The sequence below is a fragment of the Puma concolor genome, chromosome E4 (assembly GCF_028749965.1).
Source record: "Puma concolor isolate L17-30 chromosome E4, mPumCon1.1.hap2, whole genome shotgun sequence".
NCBI lineage: Eukaryota > Metazoa > Chordata > Mammalia > Carnivora > Felidae > Puma > Puma concolor.
This window is the reverse complement of record NC_141683.1, coordinates 28293174-28316081: the sequence shown is the minus strand read 5'-3', so window position 1 is coordinate 28316081 and position 22908 is coordinate 28293174. Positions and strand designations below refer to the sequence as shown.

The window sequence follows — 22908 nt, the reverse complement described above, 5'->3', positions numbered from 1 at the left end:
CATTTCTTGATTTCAAAATTTATTTATTTTTTATTTTTTATTTATTTTTGTAAATTTTTTTTCAACGTTTATTTATTTTTGGGACAGAGAGAGACAGAGCATGAACGGGGGAGGGGCAGAGAGAGAGGGAGACACAGAATCGGAAACAGGCTCCAGGCTCTGAGCCATCAGCCCAGAGCCCGACGCGGGGCTCGAACTCCCGGACCGCGAGATCGTGACCTGGCTGAAGTCAGACACTTAACCGACTGCGCCACCCAGGCGCCCCTTGATTTCAAAATTTAACTACAAAGCTACAGTAATTAAGACAGTGTGATCGTGGCATTAATGACACACAGATCAATGGGATAGAAGAAAGTTCAGAAATTGCCAAGATAATAAAATGGGAGAAAGAATAGTTTTTTTTTTTCAACAAAGCGTGTTGAAACTGAATATCCACATGTAAAAGAATGAAGTTAGACTACTACTCCACAAAGACTGACTCAAAATAGATAAAGAACTAAATTTATAAGACTCTTGGAAGAAAACATAGATATAAATCTTCATAATCTTCTATTAGGCAATGGTGTCTGAGACATGACAACAAAAATACAAGCAATCAAAGAAAAGTAATGAATTGGACTTCTTCAAAATTAAAAACCTTTGTGCTTCAATGGATACTAAGGAGAAAGTGAAAAAGACAAGCCACAGAATGAGAGAATATCTGCAAATCATATATCTGATAAAGGACTAGTATCCAGCCTATATAAAAAATTGTTACAATAAAATGACAAACAACCCATTTATGAACGGGCAAAGTATTTGAATAGACATTTTACCAAAGTAGATATACAAATGGCTAATAAGCACATGAAAATATGCTCAATATCATTAGTCAATAGGGAAATGAAAATCAAAACCACAATGACATACTATGTCATACCTACTAGAATGGCCATAATAAAAAAGACAGACAATGACAAGTGTTGGTGAGGATGTGGAGAAGTTGGAACCCTCATACGTTGTTGGTGGGAATGTAAACTGGTACGACTGCTTTGGAAAACAGTTTTACAGTTCCTCAAAAAGTTAAACATAAAGTTATTGTATGACATGGCAATTCCACTCCTAGATGTGTACCTAAGAGAAATGGAAATATATGTCCACACAAAAATTTGTACATGAATATCCAAATATTATTCGAAATAGCCTAAAAGTGGAACCAATCCAAATGTCCGTCAATTGATAAACAGATAAATAAAACATGATATTCCATACCATGGAATGTTAGTCAGACATTAAAAGGAATGGAGTGCTTACACATGCTATAGCATGTATGAACCTTGAAAACATCATGCTAAGTGAAAGAAGGCAGACATAAAAGGCCACATATTGTATGATTTCATTTATATGAAACATCCAGAATAGCAGATCTATGGAGACAGAAAGTAGATTACAGGTTGCTAGCAATTTGGGAGAGGGGGAATAGGGAAACTTGATAATGAAAACTGGGAGAAATAAGGCTGTAGTGGTCCCTCGGATCGATGTGATGCTTCAAACATAATATTGGAGGAAAACATTAACTAGAACTGTACAATAAACAATACAGCTCTAAGAAAAAACCTCTACTGAAATGTCTCTCTGGGGAGACGGTTGATTTATGTTGCTGAAGCCAAGCAGCAGGGAATGCCTGGCCCGCTCAGGGTGGACAGCCACCTGCTTCTTTTGCTGGTACTTCTCCACTTTCTCAGAGACCATGACCACCTGCTATGGGTCTAATCAGATTCTTTGTGCTTGCTCAACCATAGATTACTCCCGCTAGGTGCTTAAACAAGTTCTGTTTTCCTCCTAAGAATACTCTTTAAACAGTATAATAAATTGTGATGCCTATTGATGGTTGATGTGGTTTTCTCAATTAATATGAGAATGAGGAGTTGCTCAGGGCGACCGTCTTTCCAAACTGTCGTCCCCTGCTCCCTTTCTCTTGCAGCTGACTTCTTTATACCTCATTCTTCTCCCAAATGCCGTGAAGAAAATGGCATAAACCCACTGACTCAACCAAAGGAGGGACGTGGAGATTAGGCACACAGTGAAGCAAGGCTTTGATCAACTTTCTTGCAAGAGTGGGTGTCTGACGGGACAGGCACACTCGGGGCAGTTACAGCAGACAATTTATCTCCTAGTGTGCAAGTCCCTCCCCTGATTCCTCATTGGCTGAGTAATACAGAGGTTACAGCCTTACCCAGACATCGACTATGCCAATGTAAGGCAAAAGCAGTTTGATTGGTACAAATGTACATTTTCTGAGGTAAGGCGGAGACTTTCAGTCCCTCCTTTGTGCTTTGGTGCATGCTCATTGCAAAGCCCATAAAAATAAGCTGTGAAATGGAGAGGGGAGGAAGACCAGGAAGTGAAGTGTCTAAGAGTTTGGGACTCCATTATGGGGGGTGGTTCATATATATTTCCAACAGATTGTAAACCTACTGTTAACTAGACAGCGCGGCTTTTATTTGGTATTGCTGAAAACGAATCATCTCCCTTTTCACAAAACAGTTTCTTTTGGGGGTGATTAAAATGTTCTGGAATTAGATACTGGTGATGGTTGCACAACTTTGTGAATATGCTAAAAAATACTTACTGAATTGTACACTTTAAAAGGGTGATTTTTATGGTGTATGAATTATATCTAAATTAAAAAAAAAAACAACCCTAAGGGCCTGTAAACAAAATTACCCGACTCTTCAGAGACTGCTGTTTCTTTTAAAATATATTCTTATATTCAGTAACTCTAGTATTCCTCCCAGAGTAAATACCTGTCCCAGGTGTTTCTGAGTCAAGCTACTCCAGAGTACGTTGATGTTGAACATTCCACCTGGGACCCCCTTCCCTCAGCACACATACTGAACCCTCTCTTCCAAATACCAGAGACAGGATTTGCACAAATCTTTTGTGTGTTCACAGCTCTTTCACTTGGGCAAGCATTTCAGTTTTTCAGCCCCAGAGGCTCAGCTATGCGGTGATTTTGAGTGTTTGGGAGTGTTTCTCTAAGGTGTTACTCAAACTAGCTGCCCCTTCTTAAGTTTTATGAAGATCCTATTTTCTGCCCACCATTCTAAGAAAGTCACAGCTGGTTTTGGCTGTAGGAATCATTTGAAAGAGATGTTCTTTGCCTAAAAGATAGATGTAAAACTCAACTCCTAGGCTTATGTGTGCAGTCTTTTTTCCTAAAAGGACCATATCTTCTGCTGATCCTGATGTAGTTCCACCGTTTGTACGAGAAACCTCTTTCTTAAAAAAGCATTCTTTTTGAAAAGTATTTTTGATAAATATTCACGTTAACTTAGTGGGTTTAATCTTGGAATTTTAAATGATCACTTACTTAAGGACAAAATATTACATATCGTGTGCTCTCTAGATGTTAGTACTGTGAAGAAAAGAATAGTATATGTATTGGAGTTCCTAGTTTCCTGGGCACCCATAAATGGATGCTGCGTGCTGGAAGCAAATAAACAGGCATCCTTTTTTTACGGCATGTTAGGTGTGTTTGTACAGGTTTGCTTAAAATCCTTTCTGCATAAATGAGTTCATTAGGTTTTCTTTTGGTGTGGGAGCAAGTTTGGTAAAAAGGCAACTGACTCTGTAAGCTACGAAATTCCACCTAAATCCTTCTTCCGTCAAAATCTGTCCTCCCATCATGCTATTCTACGGTCTTGTTTGGCATGAGTAAGAGGAGGTAGCAAACAGCTTTTCTAGTTGCCTATTTGGCTTTGGTTTAGTAAAATGTTTGGTATAATATTACCAGAAATATATATGTCAAACCTTTGAGGCTAGACCAGGCAATCCCAGTGAGCTCAGGTCACGGGAGGTGGATGAACCCAGGGGTGGAGAGCTGCTGGCACCAGAAAACCACAGGCAATTGCACCCACCTCACAAAACAACTCCTTTAGTCATAGTACCTAGTCTGCCACCCATCTCACCCCAGGACAAACAGCATTAGGGGGAGACATTCCTCCAATTGTAATTCATTAATCCCCAGGAATTTAGAAGAAGGTATAGGGAAGCAAGTTCCAGAATTTAGTTCCTACTTGCTTTGCTCATTCTCACAGGCATGGTGTTTTTGAACTATCCTGACTGTACCTTTGAAAATCCCAGAATGTATATATAGAGAGCCCTTGGACTGCTTGAATGATAGGGGGAAGGTTAAGGGTAAAAGGAAGGAAAAACACATCCTTTAATGTAAAACATCCTTTTGAGAGCACTTGTTATGGAATTGGGTGGGGAATGAGCAGAAGAAAGAATCCCATACTCAAGGAGTTATAGTTGGAGGTCATAGGACACGGATGATGAACAAGACCTAGTAATCCAGCTGTCCATTCTTAGGCTCTCCATGTTCATTTCCCATCCCACACCCCAACTTGCATTACTGAACCAAGAAGAATTTATGCAGTTGTCCAGTGTTGGAGCAGTAACTGGAGAAGAGTGCCTTTCTGCTATGGGTAGAGTAGGAGTTAATGACAGAGTTTCCCCTCCAGGTGATGGTGACTCTTGGGGAGGCAGAGCTGAACTACAAAGTTTAGCTATCCCTCTCCCCATGTGATTTTCTCTCCTGTGCCAGTCCTAGAGGAGACAGAATTTGGGGCTTCCACTGGGGCTTCATCCAGACAAATGAAAGCAAGATGAAATGGAATAAAATCCAATAGGGCTTGAAAGTCAAAGTTGGTTGCCCCTGCCAGGGAACACCCTTCTGACAGTCATTGCTCTGAATGGGGGTGGGGGATGAGTAGAACCTTCACCTTTATTCCAAGGGTGGGGGTTACTTGAAGGAAGGAAGCTCTGATATCCAGCATGTACACACTTTGGGGAATATGGTGGGTTTGTTTGCTCAGCAGCCAGTTCAATGTTTTTCTAAATATGCTTCCTTGTTCTGCAGAGGCTGGCAAGCTAAAACCTACATTTCTCAGATCCCTTAGTAGGTAATGTTCCAATATGATTTAGATTTAGATTTAGATTTCTGTATTTAGATGGACATGTATGAGATCTCACTGAGGTGAAAAAAAGTTACATTTATAAAATGAGGATGATAATAATACCTACTTCATTGGGTTTGATGTCCTATAGCTATATGGATAAACATATATGTATATGTATAAACTATATGGCATATTATACATAGAGAATATAGTATATATATTTATATATATACTACATATATAAAATTATATATATAGTATAATAATTATATACTATATTTTAGTATATACTATATTTTAATATATAGTATTAATATATATATTAATATAGTATTAATATATATACTATATAGTGTATATATAGTATATACTATATAGTATATAGTATATACTATATTTTAATATATAGTATATATATAGTATATATATATATACTATATAGTATATATATATAGTACATAGTATATATATATAGTATATATATAGTATATATATACTATATAGTATATAGTATATACTATATTTTAATATATAGTATTAATATATATAGTATTAATATATACTATATTTTATATATAGAGTATAATAGAGTGTCTGGCTCATGCTAAGCAGTATATGTATGTTAGCTATGAATATATTATATATATATGTTAGCTATGAATATATATATTCATATTCATATATTCATTCATATATGAATATATTATATATATATGTTAGCTATGAATATATATATATTATATACTATATATAGTATATATATAGTATATGCTATATAGTATATAGTATATACTATATTTTAATATATAGTATATATAGTATATATATAGTATATAGTATATATATAGTATATATATACTATATAGTATATAGTATATGCTATATTTTAATATATAGTATTAATATATATATTAATATATATAGTATTAATATATATATTAATATATATAGTATTAATATATACTATATTTTATATATAGAGTATAATAGAGTGTCTGGCTCATGCTAAGCAGTATATGTATGTTAGCTATGAATATATTAATATTTTAAAAGATCTCCAAGTGATTCTAAAATGTAGCCAAGGTTAGGAACCACTAATTTAAGACCTTATAACCATGGTAAGAAATTTGGGCTTAAATTTAATGTAATCAGAAAATACGGAAGGGCTTTACGCAAGGAAATCATATGATTTTATTTACATTTTTAAAAACTGCTCAGGCTTCAGTATAGAGAGAGAATTTGAGAGTGGGCAAACAGCAGAAGGAAGAAAAGACTTACATATTACAGGTGTTCAGGTAAGAGAAGATGGTAGTTTTATAATGGAAACAGAAATATAGTTGGGTTTGTGATATTTTGGAAATTGATTTGACCAGCAGTACTGATGGATTGAATGTGGGTACGAGAGGGTGATGTGGCATGCCCAAGTTGAGTCCAAAGGAAATGAATCAGAATCTCCAGGTTATCACTGACAGCATCTCGGTCTGCCAGACATACTAGCAATACCATTGGGTCTGCTGGATCCTAAGGCCCAAGTGGCAGGGTAGTTGGCTCTACAAGCTTACTGGTTACAAAACTGTTTATTGCTCTAGGTCCTACTCAAAGCTAGCAGTGGTACCATTGCTTTTCCCATTGAACAGATGAAAGGGTAATCAGATGAGGTTAAATAATCTGCCCCCAATCACACAGCTGGGACAGTAGGAGAGCAGATATACGAACCCAGGGGATGCCAGAGTCTGTCCTTTTAACCACTGTGCTGTACTACTTATTATAAACAAATGTCTTGTTTAGTTTGGTGCTAGTTGAGTTGACTAATGTTATTTTCAAGGAGTTTTTTTTAAATTTTTTTAACGTTTTACTTATTTTTGAGACAGGGAGAGACAGAGCATCAACAGGGGAGGGTCAGAGAGAGGGAGACACAGAATCTGAAACAGGCTCCAGGCTCTGAGCTGTCAGCACAGAGCCCGATGCGGGGCTCAAACTCACGGACCGCGAGATCATGACCTGAGCTGAAGTCGGCTGCTTAACCGACTGAGCCACCCAGGCGCCCCTCAAGGAGTTTTAACTAGTGTGCATACTCTGATGCTTGGCACTGTCGGCTGCCCCTTCTTTCCTAGAATGCTTAGACTCCCTTTGCTTTGGTGAGATGGCACTCTTCTGGTTCTCATATCTTCACTTTCCTTCTTGGTTCCCTCTCCTTCCTTCCATCTGCTCTTTACATAACAGTTTCCTCAGGGACGGTCATTGTTAGGCCTCTGAATTTCTCACTGCACACTCTCTAGGCCTCATCTCCCACCATACTATGGCTAGCACTTTTGTTCCCATACCACTGTATTTACACACACACACACACACACACACACACACACACACGCACACACAGTGTCTTTACACATGCTGTAATGAAGAGAAGATCCAAAATAAATGAAACGGGGAGAAAGTACAATAGAGAAAATGAACAAAGTTAAAGGTTGGTACTTTTAAAAAGCAGTAACATTGATAAACCTCTAGGCAAGACTGATCAGGAAAAAAGTATAAACAAATCTCCACAGATATTAAACTACTAGCAAGATAATAAACCATAAATTTGACAATATTTTAGATGAAATGGACAAAATTCTCGAAAAACAACTTATAAAAATTAACACAGGAAGAAAGAAAGCCCTACTGGTTCTTGATCTACTAATGAAATTGAATTCATGATTAATTTCCCCCACACAAAAAAGTACAGGCCCAGATACCTTCATGGGTGAATTCTCCTAAATACTAAGGTGAATTCTCCTTAAATAAAGTCTCTCAAAAACTAGAGGAGGTACTACTTCCCAACTGGTTTTTACGAGGCCAGCATATTTTAATACCAAAATCTAACAAAGATATCATAAAAGGGAAAATTACAACCAATATCATGAGAACGTAGATGTAAAAATCCTAAGCAAATATTAGCAAACTGAATCCAGCAATATATAAAGAGCATAATACATCATAACTAGATGATAAATTTTCCAGGAGTTATCATCTTGATAGATGAAGAAAAACCACTGGGTAAAATTCAACATTCACTCATGGTAAAAACTCTTAGCAAGTAGGAATAGTGGGGAGATTACCTTAATCTAATTGGACTATTTACTCCTCTTCCCCAAAATTCTTAATGGCGAATTATTATTTACTTATATTTATTTATTTTTAAAGTGTACAACATTTTGATTTGATACACATATGCATTGTGAAAAGATTCCCATCATCAAGTTAATTAACACATTAATCACCTCACACATTTACCTTTTTTTGTGCGTGTGAGAACACTTAAGTTCTACTCTTTTAGCAAATTTCAGTTACACAATACAGTATTATCAACTGTAGTCACCATGTTATACATTATAGCTTCAGACCTTATTCATCTTTATATTTATTTTATTTTTGAGAGACAGAGAGAGAGAGAGAATGGAGGAGGGGCAGAGAGAGAGGGAGACAGGATCTGAAGCAGGCTCCCCTGCTGCCACCACAGAGCCCTACCTGGGGCTTGAACCCATGAACTTCAAGATCATGACCTGAGCTGAAGCTGGATATTTAACTGACTGAGCCACCCAGGTACCTCATTCATCTTTTTTTTCCCTTTTCTTTAGAGAGAGAAAGAGAGCACAAGCAGGGGAGAGGGGCAGAGGAAGAGAGAGAACATTTTAAGCAGGTTCCACACTCAGTGCGGAGCCCAACATGGGGCTCAATCCCATGACCCTGGGATCATGACCTGAACCAAAATCAAGAGTAGGATGCCTAGCTGACTCAGCTACCCAGGTGCCCCAAGACCTTACTCATCTTATAATTGGAAGTTTGTACTCTTTTTTTTTTATCAGCCCCACCCTTTTCCCCCACCCCTTAAGACCCTGGCAACCACCATTCTACTCTATTTCTATGAATTTGCCATTAAAAAACAAAAGATTTCGCATGTAAGTAATTATTTGTCTTTCTCAGTCTGGCTTATTTCACTTAGGGTAATGTCCTCTAGGTTTATCCATTTTATTGCAAATGGCAGGATTTCCTTCATTTTTCAGGCTGAGTAATATCTTGTGTGTGTGTGTGTGTGTGTGTGTGTGTGTGTATGTGATGGTAAATTATTGAAAGCTTTCCCACCTCTGAGAATGAGAATAAACAAGGATGCCCTCTGTCATAACTTCTATTCAACATTGTAATGAAGGTCCAGCCAGTTCAATAAGGGGAAAAAGTAAGAAAAGGCATATGGCTTGGAAAGAAAGAGATAAAATTTTAATGTGATTATATAAAAAAAATAACAAAGAATTTACAAACTATTAGAATTAATATGTGAATTTAGCAAGGTCACTGAATACAAGGTCTATATATAAATACCAATTGTATTTTCTATATACTAAACAAAAATAATCAGAAAATAAAGATTCCAAATGATATTATTTATAATAGCATCAGAAAATATCAATCCTATGCAAAAATTCTCAACAAAATACTAGCAAATTTAATTCAACACTATATTCAAACAATTATTCACCATGATCAAATGGGATTTATTCCTGGGCTGCAGGACTGGTTCACTATTCACAAATCAATAAATGTGATATATCACATTAATAAAAGAAAGGATAAGAACCATATGATCCTCTCAACAGATGTAGAAAAATCATTTGACAAAATCCAGCATCCTTTCTTGATAAAAACCCTTAAGAAAGTAGGGATAGAAGGAACGTTCCTCAACATCATAAAGGCCATATATGAAAAACCCACAGATGGGGCGCCTGGGTGGCGCAGTCGGTTAAGCGTCCGACTTCAGCCAGGTCATGATCTCGTGGTCCGTGAGTTCGAGCCCCGCGTCAGACTCTGGGCTGATGGCTCAGAGCCTAGAGCCTGTTTCCGATTCTGTGTCTCCCTCTCTCTCTGCCCCTCCCCCCTTCATGCTCTGTCTCTCTCTGTCCCAAAAATAAAAAAAAAAAAAAAAAAAAAAAAAAGAAAAACCCACAGTTAATATCCTCAATGGGGAAAAACTGAGAGCTTTCCCCCTAAGATCCGGAACATGACAGGGATGTCCACTCTCATTACTGTTGTCCAACATAGTACTGGAAGTTCTAGCCTCAGCAATCATACAACAAAAAGAAATAAAAGGCATACAAACTAGCAAAGAAGTCAAATTTTCATTCTTCACAGATGACAGGATAGTCTACATGTAAAACCTGAAAGACTCCACCAAAAAGCTGTTAGAACTAATACGTGAATTCAGCAAAGTCACAGGATATAAGATCAATGTGCAGAAATTGGTTGCATTTCTATACATCAATAATGAAACAGCAGAAAATCAAGGAATTGATCCCATTTACAACAGCACCAAAAACCGTAAGATACCTAGGAATAAATCTAACCAAAGAGGTAAAAGATCTGTACTCTGAAAACTACAGAAAGCTTATGAAAGAGATTGAAGACAACACAAAGAAAAGGAAAAACATTCTATGTTCATGGATAACAAATATTGTTAAAATGTCTATACTACCCAAAACAATCTACACATTCAATGGTATCCCTATCAAAATAACACCAGCATTCTTCACAGAACTAGAACAAACAATCCTAAAATCTGTATGGAACCACCAAAGACCCCGAATAGCCAAAAGCAATCCTGAAAAAGAAAACCAAAGCTGCAGGCATCACAATTCCAGACTTCAAGCTGTATTACAAAGCTGTAATTATCAAGACAGTATGGTACTGGCACAAAAACAGACACATAGATCAATGGAGCAGAATAGAGAACCCAGAAAGGGACCCACAACTATATGGCCAACTAATCTTTGACAAAGGAAAGAGTATCCAATGGAAAAAAAAAGACAGTCTTTTCAGCTATTGGTGCTGGGAAAAGAGCAACATGCCGAAGAATGAAACTAAACCACTTTCTTACATCACACACAAAAATAAATATAAATGGATGAATGACCTAAATGTGAGACAGGAGACCATCAAAATCCTAGAGGAGAACACAGATAGCAACCTCTTTGACCTCAGCCACAGCAACTTCTTACTAGACATGCCTCCAGAGGCAATGGAAATAATAATAAAAATGAACTATTGGGACTTCATCAAAATAAAAAGCTTCTTTTTTTTTTTTTATATATGAAATTTATTGTCAAATTGGTTTCCATACAACACCCAGTGCTCATCCCAAAAGGTGCCCTCCTCAGTACCCATCACCCACCCTCTCCTCCCTCCCACCCCCCATCAACCCTTAGTTTGTTCTCAGTTCTCAACAGTCTCTTATGCTTTGGCTCTCTCCCACTCTAACCTCTTTTTTTTTTTTTTTTCGTTCCCCTCCCCCATGGGTTTCTCTTAAGTTTCTCAGGATCCACATAAGAGTGAAACCATATGGTATCTGTCTTTCTCTGTATGGCTTATTTCACTTAGCATCACACTCTCCAGTTCCATCCACGTTGCTACAAAAGGCCATATTTCATTTTTTCTCATTGCCACGTAGTACTCCATTGTGTATATAAACCACAATTTCTTTATCCATTCATCAGTTGATGGACATTTAGGCTCTTTCCATAATTTGGCTATTGTTGAGAGTGCTGCTATGAACATTGGGGTACAAGTGCCCCTATGCATCAGTACTCCTGTGTCCCTTGGATAAATTCCTAGCAGTGCTATTGCTGGGTCATAGGGTAGGTCTATTTTTAATTTTCTGAGGAACCTCCACACTGCTTTCCAGAGCGGCTGCACCAATTTGCATTCCCACCAACAGTGCAAGAGGGTTCCCGTTTCTCCACATCCTCTCCAGCATCTATAGTCTCCTGATTTGTTCATTTTGGCCACTCTGACTGGCGTGAGGTGATACCTGAGTGTGGTTTTGATTTGTATTTCCCTGATAAGGAGCGACGCTGAACATCTTTTCATGTGCCTGTTGGCCATCCGGATGTCTTCTTTAGAGAAGTGTCTCTTCATGTTTTCTGCCCATTTCTTCACTGGGTTATTTGCTTTTCGGGTGTGGAGTTTGGTGAGCTCTTTATAGATTTTGGATACTAGCCCTTTGTCCGATATGTCATTTGCAAATATCTTTTCCCATTCCGTTGGTTGCCTTTTAGTTTTGTTGGTTGTTTCCTTTGCTGTGCAGAAGCTTTTTATCTTCATAAGGTCCCAGTAATTCACTTTTGCTTTTAATTCCCTTGCCTTTGGGGATGTGTCGAGGAAGAGATTGCTACGGCTGAGGTCAGAGAGGTCTTTTCCTGCTTTCTCCTCTAAGGTTTTGATGGTTTCCTGTCTCACATTCAGGTCCTTTATCCATTTTGAGTTTATTTTTGTGAATGGTGTGAGAAAGTGGTCTAGTTTCAACCTTCTGCATGTTGCTGTCCAGTTCTCCCAGCACCATTTGTTAAAGAGACTGTCTTTTTTCCATTGGATGTTCTTTCCTGCTTTGTCAAAGATGAGTTGGCCATACGTTTGTGGGTCTAGTTCTGGGGTTTCTATTCTATTCCATTGGTCTATGTGTCTGTTTTTCTGCCAATACCATGCTGTCTTGATGATGACAGCTTTGTAGTAGAGGCTAAAGTCTGGGATTGTGATGCCTCCTGCTTTGGTCTTCTTCTTCAAAATTACTTTGGCTATTCGGGGCCTTTTGTGGTTCCATATGAATTTTAGGATTGCTTGTTCTAGTTTCGAGAAGAATGCTGGTGCAATTTTGATTGGGATTGCATTGAATGTGTAGATAGCTTTGGGTAGTATTGACATTTTGATAATATTTATTCTTCCAATCCATGAGCAGGGAATGTCTTTCCATTTCTTTAAATCTTCTTCAATTACCTTCATAAGCTTTCTATAGTTTTCAGCATACAGATCCTTTACATCTTTGGTTAGATTTATTCCTAGGTATTTTATGCTTCTTGGTGCAATTGTGAATGGGATCAGTTTCTTTATTTGTCTTTCTGTTGCTTCATTGTTAGTGTATAAGAATGCAACTGATTTCTGTACATTGATTTTGTATCCTGCAACTTTGCTGAATTCATGTATCAGTTCTAGCAGACTTTTGGTGGAGTCTATCGGATTTTCCATGTATAATATCATGTCATCTGCAAAGAGCGAAAGCTTGACTTCATCTTTGCCAATTTTGACGCCTTTGATTTCCTTTTGTTGTCTGATTGCTGTTGCTAGAACTTCCAGCACTATGTTAAATAACAGCGGTGAGAGTGGGCATCCCTGTCGTGTTCCTGATCTCAGGGAAAAAGCTCTCAGTTTTTCCCCGTTGAGGATGATGTTAGCTGTGGGCTTTTCATAAATGGCTTTTATGATCTTTAAGTATGTTCCTTCTATCCCGACTTTCTCAAGAGTTTTTATTAAGAAAGGGTGCTGGATTTTGTCGAAGGCCTTTTCTGCATCGATTGACAGGATCATATGGTTCTTCTCCTTTTTTTTGTTAATGTGATGTATCACGTTGATTGATTTGCGAATGTTGAACCAGCCCTGCATCCCAGGAATGAATCCCACTTGATCATGGTGAATAATTCTTTTTATATGCCGTTGAATTCGATTTGCTAGTATCTTATTGAGAATTTTTGCATCCATATTCATCAGGGATATTGGCCTGTAGTTCTCTTTTTTTACTGGGTCTCTGTCTGGTTTAGGAATCAAAGTAATACTGGCTTCATAGAATGAGTCTGGAAGTTTTCCTTCCCTTTCTATTTCTTGGAATAGCTTGAGAAGGATAGGTATTATCTCTGCTTTAAACGTCTGGTAGAACTCCCCTGGGAAGCCATCTGGTCCTGGACTCTTATTTGTTGGGAGATTTTTGATAACCGATTCAATTTCTTCGCTGGTGATGGGTCTGTTCAAGCTTTCTATTTCCTCCTGATTGAGTTTTGGAAGAGTGTGGGTGTTCAGGAATTTGTCCATTTCTTCCAGGTTGTCCAATTTGTTGGCATATAAAATAAAAAGCTTCTGCACAGTGAAGGAAACAATCAACAAAACTGGAAGGCAACCGACACAATGGGAGAAGATCTTTGCAAATGACATATCAGATAAAGGGTTAGTACCAAAACCTATAAGAACTTAACCAAACTCAACACCCAAAAAACAATCCAGTTAACAAATGGGTGGAAGACAAGAATAGACACTTTTCCAAAGAAGACATCCAGATGGCTAACAGACACATGAAGACATGCTCAACATCACTCATCATCAGAGAAATACAAATAAAACCATAATGAGATACCATCTCATACCAGCCAGAGTGACTAAAATTAACAACTCAGGAAACAACAGATGTGGATGAGGATGCAGAGAACGGGAAACTCTTTTGCACTGTTGGTGGGAATGCAAACTGGTGCAGCCACTCTGGAAAACAGTATGGAGGTTCCTCAAAAAATTAAAAATAGAATTGCCCTACAACCCAGCAACTGCATGACTAGGTACTTATCCAAAGGATGCAAAAATGCGGATTCAAAGGGGCACAGGCATACCACTGTTATAGCAGCACTATCAACAATAGCCAAATTATGGAAAGAGCCCAAATATCCATTGACCGATGAATGGGTAAAGAAGATGTGGTATATATATATACAATGGAATACGACTTAACGATCAGAAAGAATGAAATCTTGCCATTTGCAACAACGTGGATGGAACTAAAGTGTATTATGCTAAGAGAAATAAGTCAGTCAGAGAAAGAGAAATATCATATGATTTCACACACATGTGGTATTTAAGAAACAAAACAGATGAACAGAGGGGAGAGGAAGGAAAAATAAGAGAAAAACAGAGAGGGAAGCAAGCCCTAAGAGACTCTTAAAGACAGAGAACAAAAGATTTGAATTTGATTCAGTAGAGTGAGTGAAGAGATCCACTCTCACCCTTGTGAGACCTTTTTGGTGTACAATTTTATAAATGTTAACACATGCATAGCTATATGACAACCACCATAATCAACATACAGAACAGTCCCAGCCTTCTACTAAAACTCTTTTGTGGTATCCTTTTATTATCACCCCCCCCCCCTTTCCTAATCCCTGGCAACCCCTCCTTAACTGTTCTCCATCACTGTATTTTTTTTTCAACGTTTTTTATTTATTTTTGGGACAGAGAGAGACAGAGCATGAACGGGGGAGGGGCAGAGAGAGAGGGAGACACAGAATCGGAAACAGGCTCCAGGCTCCGAGCCATCAGCCCAGAGCCCGACGCGGGGCTCGAACTCACAGACCGCGAGATCGTGACCTGGCTGAAGTCGGACGCCCAACCGACTGCACCACCCAGGCGCCCCCATCACTGTATTTTTTGAGATTTCCATAGAAAAGGAATCGTATTAGCTTTTTGAGACTTCTTTCATTCAGCGTATCTTTGAGATTCATTTGTATACAGGGGTTTGTATGAACACAGATATTAATTTCTCCTGGGTAAATATCCAGGAATATGATTTCTGAATAATATGGTAAGTGTATGTTTAAGTTTACAAGAAAATGCTAAATTGAGGCTAAATTGTACCATTTTGCATCCCTACTAGCAACGTATGAAAGTTCCAGCTGTTCTGCATCCTTGTCGGCACTTGGTATTGCCAGTATTTTTAGTTTTGGCCATTCTAACAGTTGTATAATTGTATCTCGTTATGATTTTAATTTAAATTTCTCTAATGGCATCTTTTGAAAATCTTTTCATGTGCTTACCTGCTGTCTGCATATCCTTTTTGTTAAAGTGTCTTAGTCCATTTAAAAAACTGGGTTGTTTGTATTATTCCTGTTAAGTCTTGAGAGTTCTTTAAAGGACTTCATTCAAGTCCTTGGTCAGATATGTGATTTACAAATATTTTCTCCCAATCTAAAGCTTGTCTTTTCATTCTTTTAACAGTGCCTTTTGCAGAGCAAAAATTCTCATTTTGAAAACCAAGTTGAAGACCAATTTATCAATTTTTGTTTTGTGGCTTGTGGTTTTGGTGTCATATTTAAGAACTCTTGGCCTATCCCCAGGTCTTAAAGGCTTTCTCCCATGTTCTCTTCTAAGTATTTTCTAGTCTTACATTTTACATTCATATATGATAGTTTTTGAGTCAGTTTTGAGTCAGTTTATATATGATAGTTTTTGAGTCAGTTTTGGGGCACCTGGGTGGCTGACTTCAGCTTAGGTCATGATCTCTAACCTCATGAATTCGAGCCCCATGTCAGGCTCTGTGCTGACAGCTTGGAGCCTAGAGCCTACTTCCAATTCTTTGTCTCCCTCTCTCTGCCCCTCTCCTGCCTGCACTCTGTCTCTCTCTCAAAAATAAATAAGCATTAAAAATTTTTTGATCGATGCTTATTTTTTGCCTACTGATGTTGTTTTAACACCTTTGTCAACAAGACTACCTTTTTCCCATTGAAATTGCTTTTGCACCTCTGTAAAAAATCAATGGGCCACATTTGTGTGAGATTATTTCAGGACGTTCTCTTCTGTTTCATTAATCGATGTGTCTATACCTTTGCCAGTATCACACTATCTTGATTACTGTAATTCTATAGTAAATCTTATCATTAGGGGTAATGGTTAATTTTATGTACAACTTGGCTAGGCTGTGGTACCCAGGCATTTAATGAAACACTAATGTTTAAAAGAAATAAGTTTGCAGACTTAAAGTTCAAAGCATAAAGTCAAAGATAGCCAATAAACTCAATGAATAGAAGCATTGACTCCTGAGAAAAGGTAAACAATTCAGCAATCGATTAAAGGAGGGCTTTATTTTATTTTTTTAATATGAAATTTATTGTCAAATTGGTTTCCATACAACACCCAGTGCTCATCCCAACAGGTGCTAAAGGAGGGCTTTAAATGAGTATGATCAAGATCCCTCAAGGAGATAAATAAAAGAATACTATCCTTAAAGCTAGAACAAAAGGCCATAAAACAAAAGAGTCAGATATTAATTAGGATTGTGTAGCTATGAAAAAGAACTAACTAGGGGTGCCTGGATGGCTCAGTAAGTTAAGCGTCCCACTCTTGATCTTGGGTCAGGTCATGATCTCACATTCGTGGGATTGAGCCCCATGTCGGGCTTTGTGCTGACAGTGTGGAGCCTACCGGGGATTCTCTCTCTCCCTCTCTCTGACCCCTCCCCTGCTTGTGCTCTCTCTCTCAAAAATAAACAAATAGATTTTTTAAAAAGAACTGAACTAATCATAAATTAAAACTAAAAATACATTTACTGAAATATACAAAAATAAGAAGCCTTAGTCAGGGATATTTCTTAGTGGAGTTACTTCTGATGGCTCTTGGTGTTCTAGCTTATGAGATAAATTCTGTGGTTCTGGCCTCAAGCACAAAGATACTGGAGAAGGAGGCCCAGAGATCACTTTATGACTGTACCTTATGTTGGAAGTATCTTGTTAGGCTGAGCTCGGTCAAACTAGATCAAGATTGGAGCAAAGGAGTGAGATAGTCTTTGCTACAGATAAATACCAGGTAAATCCCTTCTCTTTCTTTTTTAAATTATTTTTTTAATGTTTATTTTTGAGGGGGGGGAGGAGGAGGGGCAAAGAGAGGGAGGCAAAGAATCTGAAGTAGGATCCAGGCTCTGAGCTGTCAGCACAGAGCTCAATGCAGGGCTCCAACTCATAGACCTGAGCCAAAGTTGGATGCTTAACTAACTGAGCCACCCAGGCGTCCCACCCTTTCTCTTTCTTATCTACTGGTCTTTGGATTCCGTAAGCAAAGAATAGGTACTGAACTGCTGTTCTTATCCAGTATTCTCTGGAAATTATTGGACAGCCTTGATTATCCAGAGGCTTGCTACTCCAGGACCACTGATAACTTGTCCAGCTTCATATAGACGTCTTGGAAGGACAGAATGTTGTTCAAGAATTCTCCCTTTAGAACTTCCACTATAAATTTCTCAAGATTATCTCAGAGGTGCTGTGGCCCAGATCAGGGAATCATGAGAGGTTAAATGGGCATATAAGTCAAGATGTCATATAAACAGATGACAACTATTCTATGAGGCTATGAGAAACCCATTCATTATTCCAAGGAAGAATACAAGGTCATCTGTCATAAGAGCCCAACATACTCTTTGGGCTAATGCCAAAAGATGGAAATTCATTAAAATCTAAGGTTTATGGAGATGGCCCAGAATGTTGGTCATCTGTTTAAGTTGTTTGCCATCCTGTTGAAGCTGCAGCCATCTTAAAAATGGGACGTTTTTCTTGTTCACAAAATGTGCTGCCCTTCATCCCCCGGGGGAGCCAGTGGCTTGCTGAATCTGCACTGCAAGTTGGTACAGGTAGGTTTCAGGCTTAGAGAACAAAGCAATCAGGGTTCTTTAGTTAAAAACAAAAAGAACCAACTCAAAGTAGCTTAAGATCTCAGGGGTGTCTTGGGGGGCCTGGGTGGCTCAGTTGGCTGAGTGTCTGGCTTCGGCTCAGGTCATGATCTCATGGTCCGTGAGTTCGAGCCCCACGTTGGGCTCTGTGCTGACAGCTTGGAGCCTGGAGCCTGCTTCTTGTTCTGGGTCTCCCTCTCTCTGCTCCTCCTCTTCTCATGCTCTGCCTTTCTCGCTCTCAAAAATAAATAAACATTAAAGAAAATTTTTTTAAGATCTCAGGGGTGTCTCATGAAAACAAGGAAAGGAATGCACCTGGATCTCAAGAGGAATTGTAATGACACAGAAAACCTAGTTTGAGTCAGAAGTCAGGAGAAATACCATCTTCACTTCATGTGCTGTGTTTCTTGGGGAGTATGCTTCCGTCTTTCTTGCCAGATATGCTTTCCTATACAAACCTTATCCACTTGACCAGGAAGCAGTCCATTAGAACCAGGTATATCCAGTCATACTTAAGACATCAGGATCAGTTTCTTTTACGTCAGGTTAAGAAACATCTCCTGGTATGTGATTTATTTATCCAGGCTTCTGATAACAAGGTAGGATAGGGAGGTTGTTTTTGATTTGCACAGTATGTAAGCTGATGTGTGAGGTAAAGTAGAAGGTTTAGGTGTTTTAGGTAATAATATGGTTGTCAGTTTGAGCCAGAGTCTGAGGGTCTAGGGGGAAATGTGGCCAGCATTTCAAAGTTCTTCCACATGCACAGTGGGAGCTGTCAACTCGTCCCATGTGGCTAAGACTTGGTCCTCAAAGCCATTTCATGTAGCTCAGTTTATGTTAGCATTCACTGAGAGGTAGAACAACTGCGTACCCAGGTGCCCAGGTGCTCTTCTTTTCTTCTTCTCCTTCTCCTTCTCTTCTCCTTTTCTTCTCCTTCTTCTCTTCTTTTTTTGCATAACACAGAGCTCCTATGTTATCCAGAAGAAAGGAACAGAACAGGTGTCCCCTAACAGAGGATACAGGATAAAGGTCTCTAAGGTTAGACTTGAGTCTAGCCCTCAAAGCTGACTGAGTCACGAAGCGTGGGCTTATGAGGCTAAGGAAGTTCTACCCCCTAACTTATTATGGTCTGCCCTTTGGACATGATGGTTGATCAAACCTCTTCAATTAATACCATTTCCTTCTTATCTGGTCCCATTTCAAACTAAACCATGGCTGCCCCTTGTCAGTTAACAACCTGATTCCCAAACTTTGTAGGGCTAGCAACAATTTACAAAAGCAAATCAGTGCACCTACTTGGGCTGATACCCATCCTAAACAGAGCATATTAAGAGAATACTGGTTAAAGGAGAAGAACAAACAGCTTTTTCAATGAGAGTGGCCAGATAGCGAGAGAACTAAGTATGTGACGTGTCATGGAATAGAGGGTTTCAAGGAGGATAGGATCTCAATAGAAATACTAGAATGAGAATTCAGAAAATGCAGTGAGGAGGTCACTGGTGACCCTAGAGAGCAACCTTTCAATAAACAAATGAGTTTTGAAGCCAGAGTTCAAAGACACCAGAAATGACCAGGTGCTGAAGAAACAAAGGCCACGGGTAAAAGCTCTATTGGGAGGGATATGGGGATATGTGTTTGGCATATATGTTTTTGAAAAACATCCTATTTTTAAGTAATCTCCACACCCAACATAGGGCTCAAACTCACAATCCGGAGATCAAGACTCATACGTTGTACTGGCTAAGCCAGCTGGGTACCCCGGCTTAGATGTTTTCAAGACAGAAAAGACTCGTGCGTGATTGGAACCTTGGAGAAAGGAGCTTATAGATAGGAAAAATATATTCATTTCTACAATTGCTGATATGTTTAGTTTAGCAGAATCAATTTTCGAGTTTTGTTGTCCGTAAAATGTGATCCTGTAATGAAGCTCTATTGCCCCCATGTGGTGTAGGCTGCCCAGCAACTTCATTCTAAACTAGGAATTGACAAACTTGCTGTAAACAGTAACTATTTTAGTTTTGAGGGAAAGTAACCACAGATAATACATAAACCAACAGGTGTGACCATGTTCCACTAAAACTTTAAGTAATTTGCTCAAGGTTGAGGGGATCAGAATATGGCACCCTCAGATATGCCACTTTGGCATAAAGATTACTTTAAGCTGAGAGCATCTGAGATTCAACAGATGCAAAAAAAAAAAAAAAAAAAAAAAAAAAGGATTCTTAGAGCTTTCATTTTCTGACTAAAAGTAACAACTTCTGGGAAATAAGACTACCATAAATTCTCCCCGAGGGCAGATCTACTCCCAGGAGGAAGAATGAGAATAAAATCTACCTCAAATCCCTTATTTAGGGAAATGTTATGGCCCTGAAGAAGATGAAAACACCACTCATACCAAGATAGAGAAGCATTATCACAAACTTTTAATTTCCTGTTTGTTCTCCTGAAAATAATTTCTTTCCAAAAAGTCATTTGTTTTCCTGTAAGTGCCTTTCTCCTCCTCTCCTTTACCTAGTAAGGTGGTATACAGATAGGAAATCCTATCTTCTTTGAGTTATCACTGACGTCTCCCACGTGTGTGCATGCGGCACATGTAAATAAAGTGTTTTTCCCCCTCCTGTTCATTTGTCTTTTGTCAGTTTAATTTGCAAGACTCCAGCCACAGAATATAAGATGGCAGAAGAAAAGTGTTTTTCTTCACCTCCAAGGTCAGGTAGCTATTAAGTGGAGGAAAAGGGATTTAAACCCAGATATCTGCTTCTAGAAACTGAGCTCCCCCTTACTAAGCTACTCTATATATTATTATTTTTAACTGAGACTCCATCTTAACATAACTTTTTACCATACACTATATTTTATTTTTAAATGTGTATTTATTTTGAGAGAGAGAGAGAGAAAGAGAGGGAGAGAGAGGATCATAAGCAGGCTCCGCACTGTCAGTACAGAGCCCAACTTAGGGTTTGAACTCAGGAACTGTGAGATCATGACTTGAGCTGATATTGAGTCAGGTAGAGGCCTCTACTGTACACTATATTTTAAATAAGGCATATAAAAAGTTAGTCACAGGCACTTTTCTCCAGATTTAATTAATGTACTTTTTTGAGTGCTACTGAATCTTACTTTGAATCAGGTTCTTCACACACCTTGTCTACAGCTTGGGCACATGATAGAAATTCATTAAGTACCTTTTGGTTTGCTTTCTCTCTTATAGATTTTCCCCCTTTTAGCCGCAGTTTGACTCCACGTCTGTTTAGGCTATTAATATTATTCAAAGCCAAAGTTTTCATATGATTTTCTTCATTTTAGAGGTAGTATAGTGCAGTGGTTTTACATATGAGCTTTGAAGACAGTCCTCAGTCTGAATTCTGGCACTTGTCACTGCATGGTAAGTACTCCGTAAACATCAGCTAGTCTATTCAATCAACTAGAATGTATGCCTTGGTTCAATTTCCCCATGTTTTCTCTCCTCATGCAGAAGCAAAAAGGACCTTAGTCATCTTAGGTCCCTTTAAATAACCACCACCACCACAATTTTAACTATCATCACCATAATAGTAGCTGACATTTACTGAGTGATTACTATGTATTATTTATTATTTTTTCCAAAATTTTCTGTAAATTCAAGTTAGTTAATATACAGTGCAGTATTAGTTTCAGAAGTAGAATCCAGTGATTCATCACTTACATACAACACCCAGCGCTCATTACAACAAGTGCCCTCCTTAATGCCCATCACCCATCTAGCCAATCCAGCAACCCTCAGTTCGTTCTCTCTAGTTAAGAGCCTCTTATGGTTTGCCTCCCTCTCTGTTTCTATCTTATTTTATTTTCCCTTCCCTTCTCCTTTGTTTATCTGTTTTGTTTCTTAAATTCCACATGAGTGAAATCATGGTATCTTATCTTTTTCTGACTTAATTCGCTTAGCATAATACACTCTAGTTCCACCCACATCATTGCAAATGGCAAGATTTCATTCTTTTTGATGGCTGAGTAATATTCCATTGTGCATTAAATACTTTCCATGAATTAATTTTATTATTTCAATAACCCTATGAAGCAGGTATTATCATTATCTTTACAGACAGGAAACTGAAGTCCAGGGAGATTAAATAACTTTTCCAAGGTCACATGGATAATAAGTGGCAGAGATATTTTTTTGAACCCAGGTAAGTCTGACTTCAGAATCCATACTCTTTATTACTTTTCTCTTTTGCTTTATACTGTCTCCAACAGAAAATTTTACTGTTATGTATTTCTTCAAATTAGAAGGAATAATTTTCCAATGTCTCCAAAGCAATGGTTACTAGGCTTTAGGGTTTCACATGCTATTAAAATTTTAAAGATTCTGATAAACAGCATAGATTTGCCACATTTAAGTTTTGACAAGAAAGGACCTCAAAACAAAACAAAACAAACCACCACCACTATCATTTACTATGAGCTTAAAATAAAGGATGATTTAATACCAAAAAAGTAGGATAGATATAACCTAGAACTTCCACTTTGGTGAGAACAAAGATTTTAGGACAATATTCTCCTTCCTTCTTAATACCAGGTTAATAGCTACATGCTGCTTGCATTTAGATACAACAACTCTTTTAGCAACTTTTACAACTTGTCTTTCTAGAGAGAACCTGTGTCTTTGGATCTGGAAGCTAAGAGTGCCATTAATTAAAAATTGTTGCTTTTTAATAG

At 38.2% G+C, this 22908-nt stretch overlaps 1 protein-coding gene across 5 annotated transcripts in view; it reads right to left on the bottom strand.

Moving 5' to 3' along the window:
- The window catches only part of LOC112857711 (alpha-1,3-mannosyl-glycoprotein 4-beta-N-acetylglucosaminyltransferase-like protein MGAT4E), a 36239-nt gene that overhangs the window by 12109 nt on the left and 1222 nt on the right, over positions 1-22908 (bottom strand). The window lies entirely within an intron of this gene.